General features: G+C 38.5%; 1 protein-coding gene across 4 annotated transcripts in view; it reads left to right on the forward strand.

Moving 5' to 3' along the window:
• Positions 1–15,830, forward strand: part of ADIPOR2 (adiponectin receptor 2) — a 123,338-nt gene that overhangs the window by 33,388 nt on the left and 74,120 nt on the right. The window contains exon 1 of one of the 4 annotated variants that reach the window (XM_077759238.1): positions 10,176–10,416. The exons of 1 other annotated variant lie outside the window; for it this stretch is intronic. The gene's annotated coding sequence lies outside the window, so the exon portion shown is untranslated. Of the gene's footprint in view, positions 1–10,175; positions 10,417–12,423; positions 12,669–15,830 lie in introns of those variants that run through there. 2 more of the 4 variants (XM_077759239.1, XM_077759236.1) reach the window with 2 other exon arrangements.

Genomic DNA, 15,830 nt, shown 5'->3' on the forward strand with positions numbered 1-15,830 from the left:
CAAAGAAGCAGTTGTTAACTGGCAGTTAGCACTCAACAGCTATCCCCACAGGCTCAGAGCAGAAGTAGTAGGCAAAAATGTTTATATATCAGCCTTTCCCCAAAAGGGGTCCATCTGTATACTTTGAAAGCTGCTTCCTGAGCAGCTTTAGCACACATCTAGGGGATGGCTGTGACCTCCCCAGAGACCAAGGAAACTGGTGGACATCTCCCCCACTATCTCCTTCCTTCCCCCTCCAAGTCACCAGTATTCCCCTCCAGTGAGTGTGTATACACTCTGCCCCAGCTTTTGCAGCTGCTGCCCAAGGCACAGGTGTCTGGATTACCTGGCTCTCATAGCCAATGGGACTTACATTCGTAGGACTATAGCAAACAAGAAACAGCTCTTAACGGGTGCAAGAGTATCTCCTTGTAATTTTAGACCTAGGCCCAGTGCAGAAGGAGCAAACAAAAATGCCCATCTCCTAGTTTCTCCCTGGAAGGGGATTCGTTACATACTTTATTATTTTTCTTTTTTCTAATTTTTTAAATGTTTATTTATTTTTGAGAGACAGAGAAAGGCAGAGCATGAGCAAGAGAGGGGCAGAGAGAGGGAGACACAGAATCTGAAGCAGGCTACAGGCTCTGAGCTGGGAGCCACTAAGAACAAAGAAGGTGGCTTGGATAATCACAAAGGTTTGGGAGACAACCAGGAGCTCAGGTTGTGCTGGTTGACAAGACTGGTCTCCTATATGGGACAACTCTCAAAAACTGGAAGAGGTGGTTGTTTTATCTAGTATACAGAAACCAATACAAAGAATCAAGGAAAATGAAGAAATAGAGATATGTTTTAAAAAAGAGACAGGGGCGCCTGGGTGGCTTAGTCGGTTAAGCGTCCGACTTTTGCTTAGGTCATGACCTCGCGGTTTGTGGGTTCGAGCCCCGTGTCGGGCTCTGTGCTGACTGCCAGCTCAGAGCCTGGAGCCTGTTTCAGAGTCTGTGACACCCTCTCTCTCTGACCCTCCCCTGCTCACGCTGTCTCTCTCTCTCTCCTAGAAATAAATAAAAAAAAACTTTAAAAATAAAAAAATAAAAAAAATAAAAAAGAGACAAATTTCCAAAAACAGATTTAAATGACACAGACATAAATAATTAATCTGATTGAGTTCAAAATAAGGGTCACAAAGATGCTCGCCAAAGTCAGGAGACTGATGTATGAACAAAGTGAGAATTTTAACAAAGATTTTGAAAATATTAAAAAGTACCAAACAGGGCACCTGGCTGGCTCAGTTGGAAGAGGAGACTCTTGATCACAAGGTTGTGAGTTCTAGCCCCATAATGGGTGCAGAGATTACTAAAAAAATAAATCAAATTTTTAAAAATGTACCAAACAAAAAATATAGAGCTGAAGAATATTCTAATGGAACTGAAAATTTCAATAGAGGGGTTTGACAAAAGGCTACATCAAATAGAAAAAAAGGATCAGCAAAACTAGAAGTCAGGGCAGTGGAATTCATCCAATCAGAGGAGCAAAAGGAAAAAGAATGAAAAAAAGTAAAGATTCTTTAAAGGACTTATATCATCACGCATACAAATATAAACATCATAGCGGTCCCAGAAGGAGATGAGAGATAGAAAAAAGAAGAAAGCTTCTTCAGAGAAATAATGGCTAAAAACTTCTCAAACCTGGAGAAAGACACAGATATCTAGATCCAGGAAACAAAGAGCATTCCAAAAAGATAAACCAAAGAGACCCACACCAACTGACACTGTAATTAAACTGTCAAAAGTTAAAGACAGGAGAGAATCTTAAAAGCAGCAAGAGAAAAGCAACTTGTTATGAACAAAGGAGCCCCCATGGTAGTTTTAGCAGATTTTTCAGCAGAAACCTTGCAAGTCAGAAGGGAGTGTCATGATAGATTCATGGTGCTGAAAGAAAATAATCATATCACATGTACACCTGAAAACTCATGTAACATTGTATGTCAGCTATACTTTAATAAAAAAGAAAATCATTAAAACACAAAGGAAGGGACAACAGAAACAAATTATAAAACAACCAGAAAACAGTGAACAAAATGGCAATAGTAAATTCTTATCTTTCAATAATTACTTTAAATGTAAATAGGCTAGATTCTCCAATCAAAAGATACAGAGTGGTTGAATGCATAAAAACAAGACCCAGCTCTATGCTGCCTACAAGAGACTCATTTTAAATTTAAAGACACAGATAGCTTGAAAGTGAAAAGATGGAAAAAGATATTGCATGCAACTGGAAACCAAAAGAAAATACAGCTAAACTATACTTATATGAGAAATTAGACTTTAAGCCAAAGACAGTAACAAGAGACAAAAGCCATTATATAAAGGGGTCAATTCATCAAGATGATATAACATTAGTAAATATTTATGCTCTCAACATAGGAGAACTTAAATATATAAAGCAAATATTAATATATTAATAGGGAAAAATAGACAGCAATACAATAATAGTAGGGGACTTCAATACTCCACCTCCAACAATGGATGGAACATCCAGACAGAAAATCAATACAGAAACATTGGACTTAAACTACATATTTGATCTGATAGATCTAATAGGCATTTTACATAACATTCCATTGAATAGCAGCAGAATACACAATGCACATGGAACTTCTCCAGGATAGATTTTATTTTAAGCCACAAAACAATTCTTTAAAATTGTTTTAATGTTTTTTATTTATTTCTGAGACAGAGAGAGAGAGGGAGACAGCATGAGCAGGGGAGGGTCAGAGAGAGAGGGAGATACAGAATCCAAAGCAGCCTCCAGGCTCTGAGCTAGCCATCAGCACAGAGCCCGACAAGGGGCTCAAACACATGAACCGCGAGATCATGACCTGAGCTGAAGTTGGACACTTAACCGACTGAGACACCCAGGTGCCCCTAAGCCATAAAACAAGTCTTAAAAACTTTAAGAAGATTTAAATCATATCAAGCATCTTTTCTGATCATAATGATGTAAAACTAGAAATCAATTACAAGAAGAAAACTGAATAACTTATCCAAAATGTGGAGATTAAACAACATGCTACTGAACAACCAACCAATGGGTCAATAAATCAAGAGATAAATCAAAAAATATCTTGAGACAAATGAGAGGTGCCTGGGTGGCTCAGCTGGTTAAGTGTCTGACTTTGGCTCAGGTCATGATCTCACAGTTTGTGAGTTTGAGCCCTGTGTTGGGCTCTGTGCTGATGGCTCAGAGCCTGGAGCCTGCTTTGAATTCTGTGTCTCCCTCTTTCTGCTCCTAACCACTCACACTTTCTCTCTCTTTCTTTCTCAAAAATAAATAAAGATTAAAAAAATATCTTGAGACAAATGAAAATGGAAATAAACACACTAAAACTTTTGTGATGCAGCAAAAGCAGTTCTAAGAAGGAAATTCATAGTGATAAATGCCTACGATAAAAAAGAAAGGAGGCTCCTGGGTGGCACAGTCAGTTAAACATCCAATTCCTGATCTCAGCTCAGGTCATGATCTCACGGTTTGTGGGTTTGAGCCCTGCATAGGTTCTGCACTGATTGTGCACAGCCTGTATGGGATTCTGTTTCTCCTTCTCTCTCTCCCTCCCCTGCTTGTGCACACACACACTCTCTCTCTTAAAAATAAATAAACAATTTAGAAAAGGAAAAAGATCTCCATTAAACAATCTTTGTAGAAGGATGAAAACAATAAAAATCATGGGGAAAATAAGAGTCTAAAAAGATAATAGAAAAAATAAATGAAACTGAGAGTGGTTTATTTTAAAGATAAATAAAATAGGGGCGCCTGGGTGGCTTAGTCGGTTAAGCGTCCGACTTTCGCTTAGGTCGTGATCTCACGGTTCGTGGGTTCGAGCCCCGCGTCGGGCTCTGTGCTGACTGCCAGCTCAGAGCCTGGAGCCTGTTTCAGAGTCTGTGACTCCCTCTCTCTCTGACCCTCCCCTGCTCACGCTGTCTCTCTCTCTCTCCTAGAAATAAATAAAAAACATAAAAAAAAAGATAAATAAAATACACAAACTTTTATCTAGATTTATCAAAATAAGGATAGAGAATGCAAACAAATAAAAGTATAAATACAAGTGGAGTTACAACTGTTACCACACAAATACAAAAGATCATAAGACTACTATGAACAAGACCACCAAATGTGGGCCTGCTTGGGATCCTCTCTCCTCCCCCACTCTCAAACTAAAAAAATGAACTTTAAAATAAAAAAGGAGACTACTATGAACAATTATATGACAATGAATTGATAATCTAGAAGAAGTGGGAGAAATTGATAAATTCCTAGAAATTCCTATGAACAATTATATGCCAATGAATTGGACAACGTAGAAGAAATGGATATATTCTTCAGATTGAATCATAAAGAAATAGAAAATCTGGAGGACCAATTACTAGTAAAGAGATCGAATCGGTAATCAAATACTTCCCAGTAAACAAAAATCCAGGATGAGATGGTGTCACTAGTGAATTCTACCAAATGTTTAAAGAAGAATTAATATTAATCCTTCTTGAAGTTTTCCAAAAGTTAGAGGGGGAAACAGTTCCTTAATTTTATGAGGCCAGCATAACTTTGAAACCAAAGCTAGACAAGGATACTGCATGTAAAGAAAATTAGAGGCCAATTTCACAAAGAACATAAGTGCTGAACAAATACTAGCTAACCGAATTTGACTGTGCCTTAAAAGGATCAAACTCCATGATCAAGTGGTATTTATTCCAGAGATGCAAGAATGATTCAACATCCATAAATCAGTCAATGTGATACACTACATTAACAAAATGAAGGATAAAAATCATATGACATGTCAATAGATGCAGAAAAAACGTTTCACAAAACTCTCAACAAACTTGGTATAGAAGGTATGTACTTCATCACAATAAAGGCTGTTATATCAAGCCCACAACTAACATCATAATTGTGAAAAGCTGAAAGCTTTTCTTCTAAGATCAGGAATAAGGACAAACATGCTCGCTCTTGCCATTTTTATACAACACGTACTGGAAGTCTTAGAGCAATTAAGCAAGAAAAATAAATAAAAGGCGTCCAGAAGAAGTGAAATTGTCTCTATGAGTAGATGACATGGCCTTATATGTAGAAAATCCAAATGATTCCTTCCAAAATCTGCTAGAACTAATCAATGAATTCAACAAATTTACAGGATAAAAAAAATCAGTATACAAAAATCAATTGCATTTCTATATATTAATAGACTAAGAGAAATTAAGAAAATGGTCTCATGTATCATAGCATCAAAAATAATAAAATACTTAGGAGTAAATTTAATCAAGGAGGTAAAAATTCTTTATGCCGAAAACTATAAGGCATTGATGAAAAACACTGAAGAAGACACAAATAAGTGGAAAGATATTTCATGCTTATGGATTGGAAGAATCAATATTGTTAAAATGTGCATAGTATCCAAAGTGATCCACAGATTTAATATAATCTCTATCAAATTTCCAATGGCATTTTTCACAGAAATAGGAAAACAATCCTAAAATTTGTATGCAATCACAAAAGATACTGAATAGCCAAACAATCTTGAGCAAGAAGAACAAATATATGCATATGTATATATAACATATAATATATTATAAAGCTATATGTTATTGTATAGGATTGGAATAAAAAGAGGTACATAGATCAATAGAACAGAGTAGGGAGCCCAGAAAAAAACCCATGCATACACTGTAAATTAATTTTTAACAAAAAAACCAAGAATACAATGAGAAAAGGATAGTCTCTTTAATAAACAGTGTTGGAAGGGTGCCTGGGTGACTCAGTTGCTTGAGCAACTGACTCTTAATTTTGACTCAGGTCATGATCCCAGGGCTATGGGATGGAACTCCGCATCGGGCTCCATGTTGAGTGTGGAGCCTGCTTGAGACTTTCTGTCTCCCTCTGCCCTTTTCTCCTGTTTGCATGTGCTCTCTCTCCCTCCATAAAATGAAAAAAAAAATTTTAATTATAAAAAATAAGCGATGTTGGAAAAATTGGATATCTACATGCAAAAGAATAAAATTGGAACATTATCTCACACCATATAGAAAAATCAACTCCAAATGTATTAAAGACTTTACCATAGACCTGAAATCATAGAACTCCTAGAAGAAAACATAGAGGATAAGCTCCTTGACATTGGTCTTTGCTGTGATTTTTTTTGGATTTGACACCAAAAGCAAAGGGACAAAAGCAAAAAATCAGCAAGTTGGATTACATCAATTATGAAGTTTCTGCCCTGCAAATGAAACCACCAACAAAACAAAAAGGCAACCTATGTAAGGGTATGAAATATTGGAAACCACATATCTGATAAGCGGTCAATATCTAAAATACAGAGCCTGAGTGGCTCAGTCACTTAAGTGTCCAACTCTTGATTTTGGCTCAGGTTGTGATCTCATGGTTTGTGGGTTCGGGCCCTGAGTTGGGCTCAGCCCTAACAGTGCATGCTTGGGATTCTCTCTCCTCTCTTTGCCCTTCCCTGACTTGTGTGCACTTTCTCTCCCTTTCTCAAAAATAAATAAATAAACTTAAAAAATATATGTATAGAAGGGACTCCTACAAATCAATAGTAAAAAAATAAGTAACCCAATATCAAAACGGGCAAAGGACCTGAATACATATTTTTCCAAAGAAGACATACAAATCGATGACAAATACATAAAAAGCTCAATATCACTAATCTTCAGAGAAATATAAATAAAAACTACAAGATATAACATCACACCTATTAGGATGGTCATTCTCAAAAATATAGGAGCTAACAATTGCTATGAAGAATGTAGAGAAAAGGGAACTCTTGTATACTCTGGTAATAATATAAATCAGTATAGTTGTTCTACAGGAAATTAAAAGTAAAACTACCATATGATCCAGCTATCTCACTTCTAGATATATGTCCAAAGGAAACAAAACCATTATCTTAAAAAGATATTTGCACTCCTGTGTTCACTGCAGAATTATTAACAATAGCCAACGTGTGGAAACAACTTAAGTGTTCATCAATGGATAAATGGATCAAGGAAATGTGAGGTATACACACACACACACACACACACACAAAGTAATTATGTGAGGTGAGGTATGTGTTAATTAACTCACAGAGGGGGGAATCCTTTCACAATGTGCATGTATATCAAATCAATCATGTTGTAAACTTTAAATATCTTACAGTTTTATTTGTTCAATATACTTCAGTAAAACTGGAAAAAACCCTGTTATTTGGACTGTGCACAAAAAATTGGTGCATTTTATTGTATGTAAGGTGTACTTCAATAAAGTTGATTTTTATAAACTATAAAAAATGTTTAAAGAAAACTCTCATCCACATCCATGTGCACATCACCCAAGGTTAATAAATGTTAAACTTTGCTTTATCTTTGTCCATAGAGGAGATATGAACTATTACCAATAGTTCTTAGTAAGTTCTTAGTTCTCAGACCTATTTTCCACTCCTTCCCACCAGCATGCACATTCTTAAAGTTGTGTGTTTCTTTTCTCTGTCCATTAAAAAAAAATGTATTAATAGACATCTTCATTTCACTGATGAAGATATTAAAGCTTGAAACAGGAAGTCAGTTAGCAGAATAGCTGGTAATGAAGTTCTCAGTCATATGCTCATTCTCCAGGACTACATTACCTAACCTGTGTTTGTGGAGCTGCCAATGTAATTTATGTAGCTATGAGGATGTTTATACTGCTCTTTATCTTCAGTTTTAAACTTTACAAAAATGTGGCCTAAATGGGAATTTAGTGTGTTGTGATGTTTCTCTAAGTGTTTAAGATGGACTCCTCGAAAACTTCCAAATCCAAGACTAATGTGATATTTATCAATATATATTTGATATCATTTTAATTTCAATAAGCAAGAATACAGATATTTATGTTTTTCATTCTAACTTTGCCATATAGATTATTAGATTATTTTTATTTATTGTTATTTTTTATTTAAAGTTTTTTTAGGTTTATTTATTTTTGAGAGAGAGACAGAGTGTGAGTGGGGGAGGGGCAGAGAGAGAGGGAGACCCAGAATAGGAAGTGTGCTCCAGGCTCTGAGCTGTCAGCACAGAGCCCCATACAGGGGTTGAACCCATGAACCATGTGAAGTTGGACGTCCAACCAACTGAGCCACCCAGGCGCCCCTATTTTTATTTTTATTTTTTTTTATTTTTTTATTTTTTTAAAGTTTTTTTTTTAATGTTTTATTTATTTCTANATGACCCAAGCGAAAGTCGGACGCTTAACCGACTAAGCCACACAGGCGCCCCTATTTTTATTTTTTTAATGTTTATTTATTTTGAAAGAGAAAGATTGAGAATGCATGAGTGGAAGAGGAGCAGAGAGAGAGAAAGAGAGAGAGAGAGAATACAAAGAAGTCTCTGTGCTATCATCCCAGAGCCTGATGTGGGGCTCAAAATCATGAACTGTGAGATCACGACCTGAGTCAAAATCAAGAGTTAGACACTTAACTAACTGAGCCATGCAGGCATTCCAAGATTACTAGATTATTTTTAAATCAACTAACACCATTGAATCCCAATGCAACCACACGAAGGGCTATCCTACCACTTTCTATCTAAAAACAGGCCATAAATTTCCTATGAGAAAGGTAGTCTTTCTGTACCAGGAAGAAAACATTCTCTTTTTTCTCCCAGTTTTATTGACATCTAATTGACACTTTAACATTGTATAAGTTTATTTTTTTAATTTTTTTAAATTTTTTAAAAATATTTTTATTTTTTATTTCTAGGAGAGAGAGAGAGAGACAGCGTGAGCAGGGGAGGGTCAGAGAGAGAGGGAGATACAGACTCTGAAAGAGGCTCCAGGCTCTGAGCTGGCAGTCAGCCCAGAGCCCGACGCGGGGCTCGAACCCACGAACCGCGAGATCATGACCTAAGCAAAAGTCGGATGCTTAACCAACTAAGCCACCCAGGTGCCCCTAACATTGTATAAGTTTAAGGTGCACAACATAATGATTGGATATATGTATACATTGCGAAATGATCCCCACGATAGGTTTAGTTGATATCCTTTACTTGAGAAGAACATTCATATCATCAGAGATTGGTATTTGATGCCCAAGTGGACATATACAAAAGCAACCTACTAAAGTAACTCTTAGCTTCCCCACCATAGTTCTTAGTCATTGTCCTATAGTTTGTTGTTCTTAGTGCAAGTCCCTTGGTCTTGCCATATACCTAGAGTTCTTCATGTTTTGTGTAAAAAGTATGTAAACTTTTGTGTCCAAAATCATCTTCAGGTCTTCATTTTCTTTCTGAAGATTATTGTGTATACATAAAAATATTAAATACATTTGCATGCTTTTCTCCTAATCTATTTTATGTTAGTTTAATTCATACACCAGCCAAGGAACTTAAGAGGACACACAATCTCTCCTCTCCTACAACATATATATGACACAGGCACAGGGACTGATTTGACATTCCTTGCTTTTTCTTTTGGTTTATCTTTTTTTATGGTCCAACTTCTATATTGTCCAGATTTTTTCCCTTCAGTTCTAATGTTCATATTTCAAAAGCTTATGGATCTTGTGGGAGAAAAGAAGAGTTTATCTGGTTCTAGGTATTTTGTAATAATGAAGCTGATTTCCTTTGTAATCTTTTGGGAAATTCATAGAAACGGTTTTCTCAAAGAAGACTACTAATTTTGGCTTTAGCAGACAATTTGGCCTTTTTTTTCTTCTTGAAAATAGCAATTGTTCTGATTAGGAAGACAATGAATGAAATAATTCTTCTTTTCTTTATAGAAGTGACAAAAACCAGTTGTGAACTCAAGTTTAAGTTCACAATGGAGTGTAGAGTACTTTTGTTTTTACCCTTTAGAATTTGAAAGCTGCACCTTCATTTGCTTGTGATTTGAGGTACAATTTCAGTTCCCATTGGCTATTGACTCGCATATCACAATGGAACCTAAGCCTGCTCCTCCATCAAGTCCAATATCATCATTCCGGCAACATATTGTAATGTCACTGAAGCCTCATTCTGGGATGGCTACAACTAGAGCATGGATGTTACTCACCAGTGATGCATTCTCCTTGTCAACAACATCTGATAATTGTAGAGATGCCTACATCAGACTAGCTGTGCCATAGGGCACTGTTGTGTCATTGGTGACTGGTATGGGGATTAGGGGTGGAAAAGACTCTCTTCTTGGTGCTGCAGAAGATGAAGAACTCCACTCTCCTGTGGTGGGAAAGTGTGACACTCTAAGAATGGAGAGAGCAGAGATTCTAAAGATCCACAGCTGACACCAGAAGATATAGAATTGTACTGAATTTGCCTTGGTTCCTGAACGGCGAGTCATAATATATAAAGATTAATAACTGAAGCACAGCCCAGGAGAGAGGCCTGAGAAATCTGCTTTGGAACATTTAATGGTGACATTTAGGTAAGAGATATGGGTGAAGCCAGGATAGACATGGGCCTCAGGGGAAAGTCCCTCAAGTGAAGTAAGTATGTGGGCAACATCCTCATTAGCTGAGAAGGTGTGAGCCTTCTGAGGGAATGATGTGGTTTATCATTGTGAGCATTAGGAAGTGGCAGCAGTGATCTGGGAATGGGATCAAGGTGACAGAGAATGAGAGGTAAAATCTTGGTTGGGAAAATAACACTCTTTCTCACAGAACACAATGGGCTGTTCCAGAGGAAGTTTCTTCGAGTAAATCATTTTGTTAAAGCAAATCGTTAAGAGAGAAGAATGCTTTGAGAAAAGATTTGAGGTCTTGGAACAATCTCTTTTCTAGTGGTCTTTTTTATATAGCTCTGTCCCCTTTAGCAGACCTTTTACTAGGCCTTAGGCTCTTGTTCTTCTCACCTTTTCCCTATATGATCTGGTATACTGGGTCAAATTTGCCATCCAAAGGTGTCTGTATTTTGCTTCTAATATGCTGTGGAAGTATATGAATACCTTCCTTGATTTCAATCTCAAAGGCTTTATGTCTTTACCTGGAAAAACAGAAGTCTTTATTGTTATATCTTTTACAAATTACGTAAACTTAAAAAAAGGTAATTTATGTTTTCAGTGTGAACTACTCCTTGAAGGGAGTTTATTCCTTTAATTTCTATAAACTTATTTGCATTAATTTTATCTCTTGCAACCTTAACTGCGTGGCCTAATATATCAGTATTAAGAGCATTTTATTCATGCCCCTTGTGATTTTAGTAACTTTAATCATTTCTTAGAATTCACATTTCCAGGCTTGAAAAGTTCCCTATTTTTTTAAGGGGGCAGGTTCCTCATACATTAGATTCTAGGTCTTTTGATATGAGATCTGTGCAGTTTTTTCCAGAATTCTTTGTTTTCTCCTGCTGTGGTTCAGGGAAGGTCAAGCAAGGTATGGGCATTAAGTGTTCTTGAAAGCTTATGGATTTCCTCAAATCAATAACAAGAGTTTTGACAGTTAAGGCAATTACCTCTTCAGAGTGTAATAAATTCATCTTAGAACTAAAGGTGAGGAAAACATTTTTCTACGCGGACCAATTTGACCCGGCTATCCGAAAGTACAATGTTCTCATTGAAGCCTTTCCAAAGCCAAGGAGAAAAGCAAAGAAACACGACCAATTCGGAAAAGCGAAAACCTTTTTTTATTTTTTAAAAAATTCTTTCGGTTAGTGAAAAAGCGAACTTTTGGCTCGGGGTGGGGTGGGGTGGGTGAGAACTTGTACTCTCTTTTCTTACAGAATAAATACGTAACCAAACCATTCTTGGTTTCTTAGAAGTTAGAGCTCAACAGAAACTCACCCACTCTGGGAAATTGACACTGTATTTAATGCCAAATTAGTTTCTGATCTGCCATAACATTAAAAACATTTTACAAATTAGTCTGAATTACATGTATTTTAAAAGTCAGTGGGTTCACATTTGTTTAGAAGGAGGGCATAAATCATAATACCTTAACAAGGTAATAAACACTATTGTTTTGCACAAGACTTGGCTAATGCTCTCGGATTTATTTCGGAAGCTTTCACAGACGACGCCTAGCAATATATTGGCCGTTGGCAGAAACACGAAACAACCTAAATCCCCAAATTTTGGCTTCTGCCCAAGGTGTGTAACCCGTATCCATAGAGACCGGAAAAAGCGTCCCCTAGCTGGGGCGGGCCCCTGCCTCTTCTAATCTAAACTGCTTCCGCTTTCGATGGGAGAAAAAAAACGAAGGAGATTTGTGTGAGCGCCCGTGGAGCACTTTCTCTTGGTCCCTTCATGCTCAGTACTGTTTTCATTGAGTTCCTGGCCGAACCACAACTCCCAAGATGCAACCACGTTTAGAGCGGTCAGAAGAGCAGTTTCCGGTTTGGACCAGCGCGCCTGCGCACCAGCTGTGGCCTTATTGGTTCGAACTGCCTCGTGCGATGCGCGTCACGGCGACGTGCAGTCGTGGGGGCGGGAAGACGCGGCGGCGGCGGTCGCGGCGGCTCGAGCAGGATCTTAGACGCGGTATCGCGGCGGCGGCAGCGGCGCGGCTAACCCGGGTTCGGTCCCCTCCCTCCTCCGCTCTCCCCCTCCTCCCCCTCCCCTCAGCTGTGGTTCCCGAGGAGTCCGAGACGTGCGGCAAGGCGGCGACAAGCTCTGGGTGAGGGTCTCTGGAGTGTGAGCGCCGTTTCAGGGGCGAAGAGGGAGAGCCCGGGGTCGAGAAGGAGGTGAGGGCTCGGAGCGGGAGAGTGTCCCCGGCGCGGGCCGGGGAGCGCGCGCTCCGTCGCAGCCTTCAGCTCGGCCTCCTTACCTGACCCGCCGCTCTGCACGGCGTGCTGGGCTCTGGCCCGGGGGGCCGACTGAGAGGGGCCTGGAGCCGCCCTCCTTTCCACCGCTGTCTCTGGCGCCTGGCGACCACCACCCGCCTCGCCCCTCCAGGCACAGCGGCCGGAGCACTGTCTTCTCCCCTTAGCGTGCAGTTGCCCTTCCTTACTGCCCACCGAGAGAATCTGCCCTCCGTTTCTTCATTTATGTCTCTCTTATTAGTTCTAGGAATTTCTTTGGTGGTAGGCTTCGAATGGGATCTGCTTAGTGCTACTTTTCTAGTTCCTGGGGTAGGAAGATTTTCCTTACGTTTTCTTTGGTGGCGCTTCAGGCAACCTACTTGGGATAGTTAGTATCTTGGGCCCTGTTTTCCCAAGCCGGGTTTGGCTTTTCGTCTGTCATTGCTTGCTTCTTTTTAAATTTAAAACTGATGCTGACAGGGTTTAAATCAGTTCTTCTAAGGGTCCACGAGAGAGTTTGGATTGGAAACTGATAGGTAACTTTCTCANATTTTTGTCTCTGGAATTTGACTTTATGAGACAGCTCGACTGTGACTTTTGGTAGAAGGATTCAAATGTCAGATTGGAATTTTACTGGGTATCATGACTTCAGTGCAGGTTGTTGGCATTGTTTTTAGTACACTGGCCTTTTAATATTCTTATTTTTAGATTCTGGATTTTTCAGCCTTATGTTAACCCCATTAGATCTCTTCCAAAAAGAGTGCCCCCATTCCCAAGAAACCGTCTAAAATTTGAAGAAATCTATTGCAACATTTAAAATCATTTGATCACAAAACTTTTCAGTGAGATGTTAAAAATAATTTCCTTCAATGGGAAGCTTTAATTTTGGAGGGGAGATCTTGAGCTGTTATTTCTGAAGTTTGAAATGTTCTCTTATCCTAAGGCCCCTGTGCGTCTCCTTTTAACCACCCTCTGATTCTTATTGTTAGAATTTGATAGATTTTTTCTACTTTTTCATTTCATAGAAATGAAAATTTTCATAATTTTTATTTTATAGAAATTTCATTTCTGCTGTTCATAGACGTTTTCATGCTTTCTCATAAATCTGTCAGAGTGCTGACTGTGATGATCTGTAACTAAAATAATTTCATCAGTAGTTGGGACTTCTGCACATGCGTTGGCAGCTGCTTGGTGGTGAATTACTACAACTTTGAAAACATTTTAGATTGATTTAAATATGAAAGACATTTCTTTTAGCGTCTATTTGTAACTGCATACCCACCAGTATATGTTTATATCTACACTTTATAGGCTATTTAGTAGCAAATTTTCTCTTCTTACCTGAATCTGAGGGATGAGAAAAGGATTTCCAGAGTTTAAAAGAGTTTCTATTCCTAGACTATGAATAAGTAAACGGATTTTTTTTTTTTCCACCAATGGTATCAGTTTAGCTGATGTACTTTCTTTGGTATAAATTGTGTCATGTTTTCCAAAGTGAAAATAATTTTATTCTTTTTTTTCTAATATTTTTATTTATTTCTAGAAGAGAGAGAGCGTGAGCAGGGGAGGGTCAGAGAGAGAGGGAGACACAGACTCTGAAATAGGCTCCAGGCTCCGAGCTGGCAGTCAGCACAGAGCCCGACGGGGGGCTCGAACCCATGAACCGCGAGATCATGACCTAAGCGAAGGTTGGACGCCCAACCGACTAAGCCACCCAGACACCCCAAAATAATTTTATTCTTTATCTCAAGGACCAGTAGACTTTGTGACTTGTAGGGCAAGTTTTGCTAGCTGCTTTTGTAAATTAAGTTTTTTTGGGATATAGCTATATGTATTCATTTTGATGTTTGTGGTTGCTTTTGCAGTGCAAGGTAGAATTGAGTGAGTAGTGGGACAGAGACTCATATGGTCTGCAGAGCCTAAAATATGTACTGTCTGGCCCTTAATAGAAAAAGCTTGCTGACTCTTATTTTATTTTATTGAAAATCATGTGTATATAATGTAGAAAGTTAAAAATGAATCAGAAAAGGGGGCACCTGGTGGCTCAGTTGGTTAAGTGCCCGACTTCGGCTCAGGTCATGATCTCACGGTCTGTGAGTTCGAGCCCCACGTTGGGCTCTGTGCTGACAGCTCAGAGCCTGGAGCCTGCTTTAGATTCTGTGTCGCCTTCTCTCTCTGCCCTTCCCCTGCTCACCACGCTCTGTCTGTGTCTCAAAAATAAACATTAAAAAAGTTAAAAATGAATCAGAAAAGTATAAAGAAGAAAGTAAAAATTGTCTAGACTCACACCACTCAGAAGGGTGGTTTTTTTTTTTTGTATTATTCTTATAGAATCTGTTAGTTGTTTTTGTATAAATGGGCTCATATTGTTAAGTGTTGGTTTGTAATCTGGTTAAAAAAACCTCATTGTCTATTTATATTTATGTATTTGTTTATTTTATTTTAAGTAGGCTCCATGCCCATTGTGGAGCACAACTCAAGACCCTGAGATTAAGGGTCATATGCTCTACCGATTAAGCCAGCCAGGTGCCCCAACACTCAGATTATTGTTACATTGCTATTGAATATATTTGTATTTCTACATCAGAAGAGCTCACTGGAAAGGTGCTGGATGAACCAGGTTTCCTGATTTGTTTACCGGTTAAGATAAAGATAAAATCAGGAATAATAGATGCTTGATGGTGGTGGGGAGCACTTAACAATGCTTTGCAGTACTTTACATGTATCAAGTTGCTTACTGCAGCAGCTCTGTAGAGGCATGTACTAGTATCCATATTTAAAGATGAAGAAACTGAGGTACAGAGAAATTAACTGCCTAAGTTTATCAGCTAATTAATGGTGGAGTTGGGATTTGAATCCATGCAGTCTGGTTTGAGGACCCAGGCTCCCAAGATGTACAGAGCCTCTCCGCTCAGTGTAGAAAGTTTAGACAGTCCAGGTGTGTATGATGTAGAAATTTGTTACATGCTTTATTCCAGTTTCACTCTCTGTAGAAACCCACTGTTAATAGTTTGGTATAGCAGTTGCCACCTCTTTGCTGATACAAATGTTTATTCACAAATCTGTTTACATGTGCAGGCTTTTAAAAAATTAATAGACTTCATT

This window comes from Crocuta crocuta, unplaced genomic scaffold (assembly GCF_008692635.1).
Source record: "Crocuta crocuta isolate KB4526 unplaced genomic scaffold, BGI_CrCroc_1.0 scaffold72, whole genome shotgun sequence".
Taxonomy (NCBI): Eukaryota; Metazoa; Chordata; class Mammalia; order Carnivora; family Hyaenidae; genus Crocuta; species Crocuta crocuta.